The following is a 12,532-nucleotide window of genomic DNA, read 5'->3' as shown; positions in this document are numbered from 1 at the left end:
AAAGATCTAATATTTGGAGTAGTCCAGCCTTATGGATTCCCTCACAGAACAATCACAATACCACAGAGCTCTATTGATGTAGTTCACATAAATGCTGTCTAATACAGTAATTCCTTATAAATGCTGCAGGGCATCCCAGCCCAATAGGTCTGGTGTGTCCCCCACCCGCATCTGTAGTTGAAACTGTACATCTTTTCCCAAGCATATTTTGATAGCTTGTATCTCCTTTAAACTCATCCCTTACCCCCCCCTACTTCTGTAGCCTCCTGCCACCTGTTAGAAAACTTTAAACTTTATATCACATCGTTTTGCTGTTTTAGTCAATAAACAAGACAACTGTGCTCCTGTGCCCCCCAATAGGGGAACCTGGACACCATTTACTGTACACTGTAAGATTATTTCTCTTTTCATTAAATCCTGAGATAAATTTAGGGAGGCTACAAAGGGGTTTCCTAGTTTATATCTATTATTTCACGCAAGGCTCTCGTTTCAGCTTCTGACATGTTCTTTAACTGTCAAATCAAATCTCATTCTTGCAATTTCTCCAAAAAAGCCGTTTTTTTAGTAACTGCACACCAGCTTATTAGTAGTTTTATCTTGGGGTTTTGTCCCCCTTTTCCCCCAGGACTAGTTAACACACCCCCATCTGAATATGCCCAATCAGGATATTTACCCCAGTCCTAATTATTTCCTTGAAGGGGTCTTATACAGTATCTGGGTATAATTCTGGGGTCGCACTATAATTGCGACAAACCAGCGGCTCCTTTTTCTCCTCCTTGGGAGTCTTTTTACCTCCTATTTGTAATACATGCTTCACAGATTATTAAATCAAATCTGTCTCTGCTCTCCGTAATATCAGGAAAGCATAGTTGTACATTCTTGGCAACATCAGATTTTAACCCACTCAAGTAATTTTGTTTTATTATTGTGGAAGTATCTTCATTCACTTCCTTTTCATCAGCTAACCCCGATGATACTAGCTCCATAAACATATAAACTTTTTGGTAAAATCGGAAACATCCTCACTTTCCTTCTGCTGACATGCTGTTACTTTTCTCCAATCTGTTTATGGTGAGTAATGCTCTTTCAAAAATCTCCACAATAATGTGAACCCTTCTCCCAGATTCTTTTAAGGCATTCTGTTTCTTGTTTTTCTGCATGTACTGTATAACTTTGTTTAGTTTCAGTTAATTATTTGTTAAACTCCTGCCTTTGCACCCTATTCAATGTGATTGTTTCATCCTGGTTCTGTCCACGTTCCATCAGACAGACCATATTTTTTTCAGCTTTTCTTCTACATCTTTTAACTTCATTTTCTCTGACACCCAGTCAGAAACCTTCGTTAACTTGTCTTTACCCCAACTCATTTTCCCAGACCCACGCACTCCCGTTTGGCTTTACTGCGTGTTTCCATCTTCAGACGGGTGGGGTATTATCCAAAACCCCTCTATCTTAACCCGCCTGGCCCTGATATACAAACCACGTTGGGCATTACTGTGCACCTTCAGATGGGTGGAATATTAGGATTAGTACATGGTTAGTTTTTTTCTTCTTAATTAAACATTTAAAATACATTAATTTCCTAAAGACAACACAACACAAAAAATCATATTCTGTTCACTTCCTGGTATGTAGAACAGATCAGCAGGTCTTTTTTTCCCAATTGCTTTTTTCCCCTGTATTTATCATATTGGCTAGCTAATGTCCTCTTTGGTAGATAATGGTACTTGTGGTTGTGTTTTCCGCGTTGCGTAGCAACAAGGGGCTATATTCTCAGGCGGAGGAATGTAAACATTTAAAATTTTTTTGAATTAAAATTCATTCTATACAACACTCACATATTTGGGGACCGTTTTATAAAAGCAATAAGGTACTCGAGGCCTGTGCTAAATCGTGGATATAGTCACAGTTTAAAGGTTGCCAGCCCTCTGCATTGCTTCAGGCCTAACAACACCTTTTAACTGTGACTATATCCACGATATAGAACGGCCTCTCATGACTTATTGCTTAAATAATTAAATTCTGAAAAGTATGAGTTTCTTTTACTGTGATAACGAGCGAACGTATTCATGGAAAATGGTAATCACTTAACTCACTTGACTTTGAACGTTTTTTTAATATTTAGAAATACCAACAAATTCAAAATAGTGTCGATAATATTTATTATCAGTGATAATGACAGTTGTAGCAGCTTCATTGTTATTAATAAATGACTTAGCTTCGAACATGTTGTGATATTTACAAATATAAAAAATGTCAATATAGTGTCCATAACATTTGCTATTTTAGTTTTTCAAAAAAATGTTTATTTGTTAAAAGAAAACTTGTGGCAACAACTGGGTTAGAACACCAGACCTCAGGCTTATAAGGCACACACTTAAGCCATCATGCCACAGACATAATCACGTGGAAAGCAGTCAAACTGAAGCACACATATCCATAGAAAGTGTATTATACAACTATTTGAGCTACAGTACATGACTATAATTATATTGTTTTTCATTTCTTTAGATACGTGATTCTATATTATATTCCTATTAATCAAATTCTAAAAGTATGCTTTTGTTTACTCCGATAACGAGCGTATTTGCAGGAAAGGTTAAAACATTTTATCTTTTTAAAAAGTATATAAACTACCAATAGCAGCCATATACAGCCATGTAGTGAAAAAGTCATTTGAGAAGATTGTTAAAAAGAATGTTAAATTTGCCTACAGGTCTAAAAGAGGAGTTGAATAAGCTACAGTCACATCACTGAATCTTTTTTTTTACACATCTAGAATATCCCAAGACACATGCCTGGCTTTTATGTATAGATTTTCAATGGTCTCAATGGTTGGATTGTCTTTAACACCATCCAACCACACTTGTTAGTGGAGAGATTAGTTTCAGATTTTAACTTAGAATTATCTTGTAGGTTGGAATTTAGACCTTTTGATCAACAGATCACAAAGACAGATGGGAAGTGTTTATATATCAGAGCTTTGTTCTTTTACCAGATTTCCCCAGGTCTGTGTGCTATATCCTTATTCATACGGTGAGCTTTAGAAGGACAGAAACATCATTAAGCTTGCTGATGATTCTTTGCCATTGTCAGTCTCCTCCAAAATGTAGGCACTGATTATGGGCCTGTGATGGATTATTTTGTTAAATGGTGTACAATTCCTTTCTTCAACTTAATGTGTTGAAAACCAAAAATATGATCATTGATTATAAAATGCATCCACCAGTAGCAAAACCATTAGTTATTGAGGAAACATTTTCATGTAATGAAGTTTAGTTGTCATTGTCAGGGAACCAATAGGTAGAATAGGAGGATCCTTGTGCATAACCGGGAATCCCACAGAACGCAGAGAAGCAAAGGGACAATCCAAAAGACGAGATCCAGAGGCTTGGTCGATACGGGAGGCAAAGGGTCCGATAATGAGAGATATATTCCATATCTGGATATATATATCTGGATATATTCCAAATATATTCCAGCAGCCATATCACCCTGCAACTCACAACTGGCAACCCACTGAAGCTAAGCAGGTAAGCCCGGTCAGTACTTGGATGGAAGACCTCCTGGGGAAAAACTAAGGTTGCTGCTGGAAGAGGTGTTAGTGGGGCCAGCAGGGGGCGCTCACCCTGTGGTCCATGTGGGTCCTAATGCCCCCGTATAGTGATGGGGACACTATACTGTAAACAGGCGCCTTCCTTCGGATGAGATGTAAAACCGAGGTCCTGACTCCCAATCATGGCCTCCTAATAATCCCCCTCTATGAATTGGCTACATTACTCTGCTCTCCTCCCCACTGATAGCTGATGTGTGGTGAGCGTTCTGGCCCACTATGGCTGCTGTTGCATCATCCAGGTGGATGCTGCACATTGGTGGTGGTGGAGGGGAGTCCCCATTACCTGTAAAGTGCTTTGAGTGGAGTGTCCAGAAAAGCGCTATATAAGTGTAAGCAATTATTATTATTATATCCAAAAGACAAAATCCAAAAGGCGGGAGTTAGTAACGGGAGATCGGTCAAAAAGCTTGGAAACACACACTGGACAATACTACAAGAGGCTTCTCAATAGTGAGCAAGGGTTAGTAAGCAATAGTGTATTTTTTTGGTAAAATAATAAAAACAAAAGAATAAAAAATTTTGGCCCACATCCATCCCTGGTCAGAGGTGTTAAATTATTTCTAGTAATTTGGAGGACTGTGCAGCGAAGCAATATTTCTTGGTAAGTAGAAATGTTTTTTTTCCAGAGTATTTTCCTAAAAAGATTTCATTATAAATAAAGTCAATAAGGACAATTTTAGATGGTTGCTGCTGACTACATACAGTAGCTTTAAACTGTGTGCTTAGAGGAAATAAAAGACTTTCAAAACAGGACATGAATAAAGCCACCCAGAATTACTAAAGCTATCCATATTGCACAACTAAAACAGATAATATACTATTGCATTGGAATGTGTCGTGGTGTTGCTTGGTGATAACAAGATCTCTGTTCAATCATTCTGTTTAAAGTGAAGTTATTGAGCCTCACCCGCCTAGGTACTCAAATGACAATTCTCTCAAATTAGAATTATACGCATGCAGAAAATGTGTCAGTTAACACTTTTTATTAATGCACAGCATGTCTGTCTACAGATTTTAAGAAGATTGTTTTTTTCTATTATTGAATATTGATAAGGGAGACAGAAATAATTACTTTTTTTAGTCCCTTTTCTAAGTAAACCACACATTTCCGGTAAATCAAAATGGAGCTTTCCTTATTGAAGAAAAACTTTCCCCTTTCTTATTATTTAAAGAAAGTAGACCAAACAGTTAAGTTAACATGTTAACCTTGTCTCTTACTCACTTTTCTAAGAACAACATCAGGCCTTTATTCCTGAGGATGAGAAATATGTATGTGTATGAAAATGTATGACTGGTCAGTGGCAGTTTGTTACCATATAAGGTGTAAGCAAGGTTAAAAAGTTAGGCAGTTAGGCCACTCTTGGGCAATTAATCAAGACCCTAATTAGCTAAGACTCTTGTTCCATTTCATGCTGCTTAATCAGACACAGGATATATAAGTTACACCTCCACTCAAGAGACCTTGAAGAAACCTAGGCCAGCTGGGAATGCACAAAACAATAAAACAGGCATAGATTCCTTCACTTTGAAGCCAGTTTTGATATGTGCACTTGGTTTAATCTAATTAATGATTGATTTTTACCGATAAACACTACTATTAAGCAAGATTTTATAAGATTCAAAGTACCAATGCAATGAAAGTCAAAGATTCTAAACAAGAACAAACTATTGAGTCTATTTTTCTCTTTTGGTTTCTAGCAGTATAGTGGTTCAAGAACCTCACTGAGTTGTTTAGATCACCAGGAATGCTTCTAGCTACCACCTCAATACAACCTGAGTGTTTGCATACTGCTGCAGGGTTGCAGGGTTCCCTTACACCTGTCCAGCTGACTTACACTCCAAGGATCTGTATAGGATCTGATAAAACAACAATCAATGTGTTTGGTGTCAGGCAAAATGTTGAAGTTAACTTCTATGTTTTTCTTTGATACTCACACACTGTTCTTATACATAATCATTTGATTTTTACAAATGACTTGCTTTCTTATTATTTCTCAACTTCAGTCTTGCTACTTTTTAAATTCTGAGCATTCTTCTCCTGTAAAAAGTCTTGAAGTTACAAACATTCTATACTGAACATTTTAATTAAATTAGTAATTTACGTTCTACTTGGTTCATTTTGAGATTCTGATGACCCTATCATTATAGTCTGGTTTCAAACAAACAACACAAATTTGTTCTGTGTCATTTCATGAAACAAGACCACTCCAGCTCCAGCTTTTAATTTGTAAGCTTATAAAATTTTGTTTCAGGTAAATAGCAAAAGTTTTTATATAGCAACTGAAAGATCTGTGTTTGACACTGTAGGGAAATTCATGAAAGATATATTCAAGCACAGCTAGGACTCAATATTTTCCCTACAACTGAGGAAGGAAACAAAACATTTGGTGATCTGCCCATGCATTAAATAAAGCTGCTCCTGTATTATAATTTAAATCAAAGCTGCAAAATAATGGTGACTATATCAATAGGAGAAAACAAATTACACCAATTACTTAATTACCATAAACACTAAATCTCTCATTTGTGTTTAAATAGAACATATAGACAGTCTTATTCTTCTGAATTTGGGATTTTAAAGTGTTTCTGTGAAGACCTTTTCACCTCTCAATGGAAGGCTTAATACTCCTTTAAAGATAATTGTATTAGAGATAAAGTACAGTTCTGGATAAATATTTTTAGTTCATTACCAATTCTTACGTTTGGGTTGGATTCATTTAATAGAAAGTGGAAAAATGTAAATAGAATTGAGGTTGCAGTAAAAGCCAGATTATCTTAGGCAATGGTTCTGTATCTCTGCTCAACTACATTAATAATAATTGCTTACACTTATATACAGATGCAGCCATTCAAAACGGGTGGGGTATTTCGCGGTATACTGCGGTGGGCGTGTTGCATCAAAACGCGGTATCACGCGGTGCATCGCATCATTTGACGTCATGCCTGAAAGTATCCGGAATCACCTTGTAAAACCGCCAGGAGGAGCCAATAAAGCTTAACCTCTCATGTACAGCATTTGAGCTTTGAAATTTAAACTGTGTATGTTAATCATCAGTCATTAAAAAGTTGGTATATTTTATGAAAGCAAGATTGCTCAGTTGGACAAAAGTACACAACCTACCTTTATCATAAATATTTTAATTATGCAGAAATATTTTATGCATCAAAGCCTTTACCGAAGATATTACTAATAGTATTAATAATGAATGACATTGGACAAGCTGTAAACTCAAAGTATTACGCTGGTCCACATTCTTTCTAACCGTCATTTTAAACGAAAATACTTTTATTTTTTTCTTTGACAAACACCACAGCATTTTGTTGATCTAACTAACGAGGACAGGACATTAGCTAGCCAATACGATAAAGGAATGACTGGAAAATCTGATCATGTTTCTCTATAACAATAATAAAAAAAACTTTATTTTACATATCACCTTTAAAAGTGGCATCTCAAAGCAATACAGTAGATGTAAAAACAGTTAAAAGGACCACAGATTACAAAGTAAATACCCAGACAAACGCAAACGCATTTTTAATAAAATGCTTTTATTCATTCACACACACCAGTTTTCATTGACAAAAAGTAATTGTTTTTTTTACATTCCTCTTGTCTAACAGGAATGTTTTGTTTGTGGACAGACTGTCCACAAACGTGAGACTGTCTTTATCAGACTTTCGTAATTTTGGCCATAGTCCATCTCCTTACCAAAGCGATACAGTGGTGCAGCTTGAAGTCTGTACCTGTATACGGTATGGTACAGATAAAACTTACACCATACCGATGAGCTAATACCAGGGAAAGACACTCCTATTTCATTTAAAACACAATACGCCAGGAAATGTGTCTGATGCATTAGCAAGTTAAAAAAAATTGCGTCGAAAACCCGGGCATAACAATTGTTTCCTTTTTCTGATCACTCGCTCTCTGGATACTCATCTCACCTGCCCTGTTCTTTGTTTTCTTGTTATTTGCTGATTATGCCTTCTGCGTTCCACTCCTGCCTTCACACCTAAAGAAGACTATTTTAAATTTCTTTGTGCGGTCCATAATGCAATTAACCCTTGCTAATACATTTGCGGTCTTTTCAAAGTATGTGCTGTCCTTTGACAAAACAAGGCTAGCCAGATAATGTGAATCGAAACCTGTTTTTCTAGCTTTTAAAAGTTGTGCGATGTGTAAGCAGGAACACATTATTATATCTTACATATGAAAAATACATAATATAGCTCCCAAACAAATGCAAACGTGTTTTGAATAAAATGCTTTTATTCACTTATAACCTAACAATTTCAGGAAGACTAAGTCTTGTTGTTGTCATCTGTTGTTGAAGCTCTGTGAGCTCAGTAACTTTGAGACCACTTGTTATCCCAAGTTGTTTGAATCGCCACAATTCAAATAGAGAAAAAGGAGCTGACTGACAAGATTTAAGATGTGACTGTCATTGTTGGATTAAAAAAAACACATTGCCCAACATTAGTTGCATTGCTTGAAAAATCATTTTATTTCAACAGACTGGATAAGTAATTCAAGTGTTTTTTTAACTTCCTGAAAAACAAGTAATAATTTAACAATATGTGCAAAAGTTTTATGATATGTCGCTGTTGTGAATGTCTGTGGAGTGTATCTTATTTGCCTGTCCTGGCTGGTGGAGCTCATCCAGCTGTGTCTGGATATCTCGGTCAAATATTCGGCTAGTGTGTATTGTCTGTTTAGGGTTCTGTAGCATTTCACATGGCTGGACAGCTTGTTCCCCACTCCCGCCCCTCTCTGTGTACAGTAGAGCCTCCTGTACTGGCTGGACAGGAGGCTCTACTGTACACAGAGAGGGGCGGGAGGGGGGAACAAGCTGCACAGCCCTGTGGTTGAAGCTGATACCCTGGATTCTCTCCAGACACAGCTGTATGGGCTCCACCATCCAGGACAGGAGGCTCTACTGTACACAGAGAGGGGCGGGAGGGGGGGACAAGCCAATACATACTCTTAAAGTTTGATTAATAGGGAATATAATATAAAAATATAGTACTAAAAATAAGATACACTCTACAGACATTCACAACAGCGACTGTCAGAAGATAGGACACAGCGGCTCAGACACCTGCTGAATGGAAAGGGGCACTTTAATGTTCTGTACGGCTAATATTAAAGCCAATACTTTAATATTCTTTTCTGTATGTTTAACAATAGTGTGTACTGGCCTAATTCGGCCCTGCACCCGTTGTTAGGTGTTAATGTGTTGGTGTTAAGTGTGAATTTGTACCTGTTTCCCTGAGGTCTGGCTTTTTTTCTGGAAAACCATAACTCTGGTCTTGTCCAGATTGACTGTCAGCGCCCAGGTCTGACAGTGCTGCTCCAGCAGTGCCAGTTTCTTCCCCAGCCTCTGTTCTGTGGGTGACAGCAGGACCAGGTCGTCTGCATAGAGCAGGAACTTGATTTCTGTAATTAATGCAGATCAGAAAATCAAGGAACAAAACAATTATTGCGCCCGGCTCCTCAATGGGCTTTGACGTCCTAATGCGTTGGTTTAACAGTCCCGGTGTGGCAAGTCTCTAATGTCTCCCGACTTCGGCAAAAGGAACCTGCCTTTCATTGGAAGACAATGAACACATTCTAGCCGTACATGAGAATATAGCATAAATACACCAAGGGATTGGGTGAATTCCCATCACAAAAAAACTGCGAGCCTGCACTACAGCGACCACAGTACAGTATGGAGACCAAGACCTTTTACGGGACGAGACGAGGTGCTTCTGCCGCCCCAGCTTCCAAAGAGCGAAGGGTAAGCAAATACAGCAGGCTTCATCTGAAATACGCGATTATACCACATATTACAAGGTATTATTGCCGTTTTGAATTTTACATTCAATTATAAATATTTCTTCATAGCCTGTTCTTCAGGAAAACACCACACGGGCGAAACGATCTTCAAAATCTACCACCAGGACAGTAAAAAAGAAAGCGGTAAGACGGTAAAATGCAAGCCTTCTTCAGGTGTGAGGGTCTTCTGCTCAGAATTTAACGCTAAAATGTAATGTAGGCTCTGAATGGGTTCGATTATGATTTGGGCTTGATTAAGGTCGCTGCCTTTCATCTAAAAATCCTGCTTGAATCCTTCTAAACTAAAAATTAGACTCGAGAAGAGGCTCTGGTGAAATTTCTCTTTTTTTAATTTCTCTTTTTTTCTTGGAAAAACATCTTACCCGCTGCAATCCGGGCACAGAAGGATTAAAAGAAGCCAGACAGGCAGGGGGAAGAGTGAGTTCTAAATAAAGAGGTATCCAGGTAACAGTGAAGGTAACAGCCGCAGACGTGGCCTACTTAGCCCTCCAGGGTTACCCTACTCTCCCGGAGGAGGCCCACTGGGAGATAGCGCTCCAGGCGTTCCTCTGGGCCCTGGCGCTGACTGAGGTGCAGCGCCACTTGATGCTGGCCGCGCCGGTCCCCTTGGAGCAGGCCCTGGCTCTGGCTGAGCAGGCTGATGCCATATTCGAGGAGACCGGTGGGCACCAACGGAGGGGTGCACGGGGAATCAGATGGGGAGGAGGAGACGGCCAGCGCAGCAATGCTGGGGGAGCGACGACGGCTGGTCATCTGCCACCGCTGTGGGGAGAGTGGGCACATGGCATGGGAGTGCCGGGTGCTGGAGCCCCGGGGACTCCGGAGGCCATCGAGAAACAGGAGCAGGGCGGCCTAAAGGGGGGAAGGCCGCCCTTGAGCGACTCTACCCCCACTCCGGAAAGCCAGAAGGAGCGCTTCACCCCGCCTGCTGCCGTGGGAAGGGTTGGCCACAGTCGGAGCCTTATTTCTTCCCTGCCTCATCGAGGGCAGACCCTGCCAAGCCCTCGTCGACACCGGTTTGACCATCACCCTGCTGCGGCCTGGTGTCCTGCCTGGCACCAAAGCAGCCGGACCCCCAGGGCGCTCACCGTGCACTTTGGGGCTGCGAGGGTAAAACACCCCTTCTACAGTACCTTGCCCCAGTCCGTGAGGAGTGTATCCTGGGGTTGGACTGGTTGCAGCAGGTGGGTGGTTGCCTTGACTTGGGCCGGCAAGAGTTGGTGGGGCAGGGGGAATGAATCAGTCTCTCGGTTGGCAGGGCGGGAGGTGTCCGGGGTTGACCGGAGCGGGAAGTGGAGGTGGCAGCGGCGGGCGTCGCTTTGGCTTGTCGGAGCCACGGGTGTCGGGGCGAGCGTGCCAGAGCTGACTCCCAGTACGGTGAGATAAGCTTGCCCCTACCCGAAGTCTGTAAGGCACTCTGTGCACTGTGGGAGGCCTTGGAGGTGAGGGACGGGGTACTGCGTCGGGGGTGGCAGGTGCCCTCCAGCAGCGAGGTCACTGCTTGGCGGCCTCCGGCTGGCCATGCACCGCTTGGAGAACTGCCCCACCATAAACTGCCACCTGACCTCGCCGCTGGAGGGCACCAGCCACCCCCGGCGCAGCACCCCGTCCCTCACGCCCAAGTCAAGGCAACAACCCACCTGCTGCAACCAGTCCAACCCCAGGATACAGTCCTCACGGACTGGGGCAAGGTAGAAGGGGTGTTTCACCCTCGCAGCTCCAAAGTGCACGGTGAGCGCCCTGGGGGTCCGGCTGCCTCGGTGCCCGGCAGGACACCAGGCCGCAGCAGGGTGATGGTCGAACCGGTGTCGACGAGGGCCTGGCAGGGTCTGCCCTCGGTGAGGCAGGGAAGGAATAAGCCAAAAGTCCTCATATCAACGATGCCTATACTGTTTTCCTCTACAGTATGCTAATCTATTGTCTGTGCTCTCTCGCTCGCCCCCCCCCCCCCTCAATTCAATTCAATTCAATTCAAGGTGCTTTATTAGCATGACAGATGGGTACAATCAGTGTTGCCAAAGCAAATAAAATAATAAAATTAACATGTAACAAAACACAAAATAAAAGTAAAATAAAATCTACAGACCTATTACAGACATTTACAACAGAGACATATTATAAAATATTGACATATACTGTAGACAGAAGGAGCATTATTGGGAGACAGGCTCACTGTTCCTCAGGCTGTGACAGGAGATCACATATTGGGCTGCCAGTTCCACTGAGTTCCCTCCTCCCTCTCCCAGTAGGACTGGGACCCGTTGTGATATTTACATATACTGCAGGCATGATGTAGACAAATACGTGAGTGTTTTCTTGTGTGCTGGTGTAGTCTGCCACTGTGCCTGTTCGTGCATTGAGGTCACCACTGAGCAGCACGTTTCCCTGGCCCTGGAAGTGACCGATCTCTGTGTAGAGACTGGGGAGAAGTCCCTCACTGTAGTAGGGGGATTCTTAGGGTGGGATGTACAGATGCAGCCATTCAAAGTGAGCGGTACAGACACGTACCGGAGGTAATTGGCTACGGTGTTGCGCATTGTGACACACGATGACGCGCGGTATCGCGGTACGTGATTGGTTGACCGACAGGGGCACTCGTGGTCTGTTGGTCTGTCGTAGAAAGATTTACAGTAAACGTCTTTACTGTGCCCGTTGTAGTATTGAATATTTATATGGAATTTTACCACTGAAGGGAAATCTTAGTAGCTGAGCATAAAAAGAATAGGAGCATACTGCAATTTACGTTGCATTGTCCAATGTGCTGCTGTAATACAGTTTAAAATACAGTAAGTCTATCAGCTTTATTTATGGGTTGCAATTTAGAAGAAGTCAAAAACCGCACTCAAAATGCAATTTAGAGCTTTCTGGCAAGAGGAGACACCCAAATTAATAATGTAACATGCCACTGTTTGTGCATGAACAAAGTTATACTGCAATTTTCCTTAGATATGCGATTAAAAAAAATAATTTTTTTGAATCCCCGGCGGAACACATTCCATAAGAATCAGCGCTTTTATATATCGCCTTTAAACACATATATTTAAACACGCGTTTACGATTTAAATCAAAACGCGATT

Source organism: Atractosteus spatula, chromosome 14 (genome assembly GCF_055471065.1).
Source record: "Atractosteus spatula isolate fAtrSpa1 chromosome 14, fAtrSpa1.hap1, whole genome shotgun sequence".
Classification (NCBI taxonomy): Eukaryota; Metazoa; Chordata; class Actinopteri; order Semionotiformes; family Lepisosteidae; genus Atractosteus; species Atractosteus spatula.
This window is presented reverse-complemented; position numbering follows the sequence as displayed.